Below are 5,279 nucleotides of genomic sequence, written 5' to 3'. Positions count from 1 at the left end.
CCGTCCTGGCCCGGCGCTAGATTGGCAGCAGCAGCGCAGATGGATTCAACCGCCAGCTCGGGCCACGAAGGGCTTGACCCCAGCCACAAATTGCCCCCATAGAGTATGTTGACTATGTTCTAATATGTATGCTCAAGTTTGTCTTCTTGTCTCAAAAAAAAGTTTGTCTTCTTGATTTTTCTGGCTGCGGGGCATGGGAGCCATGGATCGATCCCACGTACACAGGTACTACATTATTTTTTCGTATGCTTCTTCTAGATTTCGTTTTGAGCCGATAAGTGCGAGATGTGGCATCACTTCTCGGCTCTACAAAATCCATTGCTGAAGTGCGTGTCCTGGGGTCCCAGCCTCCATCACTTCTTCAGTTCCCGCTAGGTTCAAGAACAAAAAAAATCAGTGTGGAAGACCACTAGCAGAATTGGATGTTGTATGCACCTTCATCTTGCAGTCCAATTACTTGGATTATTTGGGACAAAATCGTTTGCTTTTAACCGTACGACAGTTATATAGCAGGATAAGGATACATGCTTGTAATGCCTCTATCACAAATTGCACATGAACTAACTAGAAAGCTAGCAATCAATCGCCCTGAAGGTATTGCTCTTTTATTTTATTTCAGATCGTGAGGAAAGGGGTTCAGATAAGTGACTACTCTATGCTGTACTAACTACTTTATGTTGTACTGACTAATCTTAGAAATATATTTGGTCCAGGAGTAGTACATAGAGCATTTCTGGATCAGATATACACACGCTATTCACCTTCATAACCCGATTTTTTTTGCTTATGATGATGTTTATTATCGGAAAGCTCTTGACAAAAGCATCAAGTAATGGGCCAATACTCAAATAACTGACTCACCTACAATCTTTTTTTCTAACGGCAGTATTATATACACAATAATAATTTTTTACATTTTTCTTATTGTTGCAAATATATCTTGGTAGTTATAAATGATACATCTATTTGATCATCAAATGCTTATCTGTAGTGTTTAGGAGAGTTTTTTTGATTGGAAATGACTTTTGATTCTTGGTTCTTGAGGTGGTATATTACTCTGAAGCACTTCAATTCTTGGCTCTGGCTAAGCATAATATATTACTTTACTACTGAGATTTGGCTACTAATGATATATGTTACCATTGTTTTTGTTGTCTTTGATAGTATAAAAGATCGGAAGTGCATCAGCTATCACTGCTCCTGTTTGTTGGTAGATTTGGCAAACCCTCTAAGTTCATTTTCCACGAAAATATAGTTTGTAACACTGGTTCGAATTAATATATTGATATAAGTAGGGAAATATCCAAGTTTCTTTATACTGATATAAGTTCAGAATTTGCAACACCATTCTTCCTCTTGGAGACGTCCTCCTTGAGCAGCTTGGATTCAGTCATCAAGTCCATCATAGGTTTCTGCTGGATGCCCAGCATCCGCTTGCACTTAGACAGGGAGGGAGGGAAGGAGCTGCCATATTGAAGCATCCCATATTTATGCTTACCCCGATCTCTAGAGTCAAGGATCCTTCACTGATTGAAAGATGCAAATACTGAGCTATGCTAACTAGAGTAATGCTATCTACTTTATATCAGCGCATTTTATTTGATTCTTGCGGTATCTAGACAATATTGCACGACCAAATCATAACAGACCGGGTGATTGACGTTCACCTACCTGTAAGGATTCTCCCAGGTTGTATCTATCGAGGAGTGAGCGGAGGAGCAGGATTAGGAGATGCCCATTGTGGCCTAGCAGCTGATGTCTCCCCGGTGGCTTCATAATATGCCAGACTGCTTCTTGTGTGTTTGCAGCTTGCTAAACATTCATCAAAATTATGGTTCGCTTGCACCTTGTACAAGTATGAATTTTTGCCATATCCCACTTCAGGGCATAATTTTTTTTTGAAACGGCAGCGCACAAATTAAGTTTTTTTTTTATATTGGATCAATATTTGTATGGTTGACTTCGACAGAACCTTTTACAATCAGCTACATAGTATGGTAAATCACTAAACTGTAATGCTTCAGTCTCCCTGTGTTCTAAAAATAAAATGCTTGGAACTTTTAATTATCAAGCAATGACTTTTTTTACTCATATGTGTATTGTTTGATTCGGAGGCTAACAATAACTTTTGACCAACTATTGGGAGACCACTATCTTATCTTAGAAACAGAAGTATTATTAACTTTTGACAAACTATTGTTAAGTACACTATTGGGAGTCTTGAGCCATGTTTGTGTTGTTAGGGGCATGAATTTTTTTTCTCCCGTTGCAACGCATGGGCATATATTAGGTGGCATCGCTGGTCCGTGTAAAACGGGTTTAAACTTGGCGAAGCTATTGAACAACACTCTTGCTTTCTTCTGTTAGGACCCTTTATCAATCATTGAGCCACGCCAAGTTTTTGAGATGGTAATGAAGCCTGCCACATTAAATTTGTCCCTCCCCTTGGTTCTTTGTTATTTATTCTTTTGAATTCCTGAATTTTCTCTGCAAAGTAAGTCTTGCTTTGCCAGAAGATTGAACTGTTTCTTTTCAGCTACGATCATCTAATCTCATATATGTGTTCATTTGAACTTATTTACTCTTTTGACTGTTGATTTGGTTTGCTTTGCCTGAAGATTGAACTGCTTCTTTTTACTGTTGATTTATGAACTCCAAGTACTGATGTGCATAATTAAGCATTTGTTCATCAGGTGTCATTGTATATGGACAAGTCTGCAGGGGTTTGCCAGTCGGACTTCCATGATTGCAAATTGTCGTTCCTGCAAATTATATGTGATCACGATCTTTTTGTTGAGATGACTGGTATGTATCCTGTTGTAACTTCATGTACTACCAACCTAGGGAACTATAAATATTCCAGTTTGCCAAATTATTTTAATAGACCAGCAATATTGTTCAGAGACTTTGGTCGTCCTCCACAGCGGGATGCGACCTCCCTGGAGCAGCGGGTCAGGCGCATCATCGGAGGGGGAGAAGATCTTGTTATCTACAACAACGTTGAGTGAACCGCCGTCGAACTGAAGCGCGCCTCCTATAGCTGCGACCCTGTGTTGGCCCTGCCCGCGTACGTCCGCTAAGACCGGAAACAGAGCAGAAAAGGAGTTCAAATGTCCTCTCTCTGTTTTTCCTCCCTCTAGGAGGGCGTTGCCGGAGCAGTTAAGCCATGCGGAGGTTTGAAAATGGCACAGGAGGCGGCCTAAGGGTGGCATGGCGTACAATCCCTCTACTGTCATTTTATATCTCTGAATTTTTTTGGCTGCATGCGCAGGTGTTTCAGGCAGAAACAGTAATAGCATTGACTAGGAGGAGCAAGACAAGAAGCAACGACAACTACCATTGCTGGCTAAGCTACCTACTACGATGCCCGCCTCTCTTTGCAATGGCCAAAGCACACAACAATGCACAGTTTGGTGAATTTTCCCCCCACTTTGGTGACATGGGACGGGTTGTGGGCAACAGCATTTTAGAAGAATCGGTAGTAGAAACGTGAATGTTAAAGCCAATGGGTTAGAAAACTATAAGGATACTTGATTTGTTTTCATGTCTACCTTTCAGTATTCAGCCTTGCGAGAAAAGGTGCCGCAGGATAGAAGCTTGACATAGGTGAATCAGAATTCAAAAGATCAATGGAAGTTTGCTTATGAAAGTAAAAGATCAATGTACTAATGCATTTCAAGTTTCCAACACGAGAGACTTTCTGATGTTTTAGTGACCAGGTATTATTGATCTTGAGGTGTGTTATTGATCTCCGTTACTAAATAGATGGTATTTTTTGTTACTTTGTGAAGAAGCATTGCATGCAAGACACCATAGAAAAAAACTGCTGCCCCTGATGCTTCCTCGCGGAATCGCAGCTTGATGGGGCTTGCTGCGCCTCTGGAACACGCAACCGCTAACAAAGAGCAGCTTGAAGGTTTGAACAAATGTACGTATTGAAATTTAGAGTTCCAACAGTACATATGTGCAAGAGTGTAATGTTCACTTGGAACTTGCTCGTGGTGGAGACGTTCCACACAAAAAAAGTGAAGACGACCTGAAACTTCATGAGATAATTTAGTAATTCGGTCTGGTCAGTACATTTCTGCATAAACAAAAAAAAATCCAATCAAAGCACATTGGCTTATGCTGTTTTTTGTGTGTGGGAGTTTTATGATGTATTTTTTGTTAGTACATCATTTCATTAATGATATTGGATGAGGGGAATAAAAACATGTGCATATGTAGCTCACTGCCATTGATTAATTTACTGAAAATTGAATCTATAATCAAGACAATGAGTTAGTTCTAGACATGCAAAATTATGAATTAAATTTTTATTAAACCTACAACTTGAAAGTTCTGATTTTATATCATATGTGATGTTGTAATAGGAGAGGATTGGACACTCTTCTATCTGATAATGGATTGTTTCCAAGAATGGACCTTGGTACTTTTGAACAATTTTATACTATTATTTTGCTATTTGCAAAGTTGTTTGAGTTGTATGTACAAACATATTTGTTCGAGTGTTAATTAGTTTTATAGGTTAGTAAGCACATGTTTATTTATTTTCCGCTACTCACGTTGATCCCAAGAAGTCCATCTATGTGTGCATGGGCGATACAGATAGTGCAGAGAAGGAATCATGTGCGAGATCACCGGTTAATCTGGTCTACAACACCAAATGCCGACGTCCATGGCACAAGGCAGTGCTTTTTCCGATCAAGCAACCTAGCAAGTGCATCCGTGATCAATGGTTTGTTTCAACAACATATATGTGCGATTATACTCGGCTTATATATTGGGTTAGGGGCAGGTGGTAATATTTTACTCTCGTTGCAATGCATGAGAACTGAAATAGATCATGACAAACATTGTTAGGGTACGTCCAAATTTCATGGTCAAAAAAGAAATACTCAATGTAGTCTTATTTTTGACGTTTTGCAAAAATTGGATTAAAGAAGTGCTGCATAATGGCAAGTGGAGCAGGTTTTAATTTTTCGCCCGATGCAACGCACGTGCATTTGTACTAGTAATAATAAAGCACGGGCTGAGTCTGTCGAGTTCATCATCGTCGCGTTTTTGTGAAAAGATCCTATGATTTTAAATAATTAAACCCGCAGTCCTCATCATTAGTCAGCCCCGAACTGGTACAGAGGAGAGAAAAGAAGAAAGAAAAGCCCAGCGCCCCGCACGACCCTGCCTCTTCGATCCCATCTCCACCTCCATCCCGCCGCCACCTCCTGCCCCGCGCCGCCCGCCCCACACCTCGTCGACCGGGATCACGTCCCTCCCCA

General features: G+C 40.4%; 1 long non-coding RNA gene across 2 annotated transcripts; it reads left to right on the top strand.

Annotated features, from left to right (window-relative positions):
• Positions 1-2,095: 2,095 nt before the first annotated feature.
• LOC125528498 lies at positions 2,096-4,212 on the top strand. Of its 2 annotated transcripts, none has more exons than XR_007292401.1 (2): positions 2,096-2,805; positions 2,903-4,212. It is a non-coding gene; the product is annotated as an uncharacterized LOC125528498 (long non-coding RNA). The 2 variants fall into 2 exon arrangements; XR_007292400.1 differs by having other exon boundaries at positions 2,885-4,212.
• Positions 4,213-5,279: the final 1,067 nt, after the last annotated feature.

This window comes from Triticum urartu, unplaced genomic scaffold, assembly GCF_003073215.2.
Source record: "Triticum urartu cultivar G1812 unplaced genomic scaffold, Tu2.1 TuUngrouped_contig_4915, whole genome shotgun sequence".
Lineage (NCBI taxonomy): Eukaryota > Viridiplantae > Streptophyta > Magnoliopsida > Poales > Poaceae > Triticum > Triticum urartu.
Note: the sequence above shows the minus strand (reverse complement) of the source record. Positions and strands in the feature narration are given on the sequence as shown.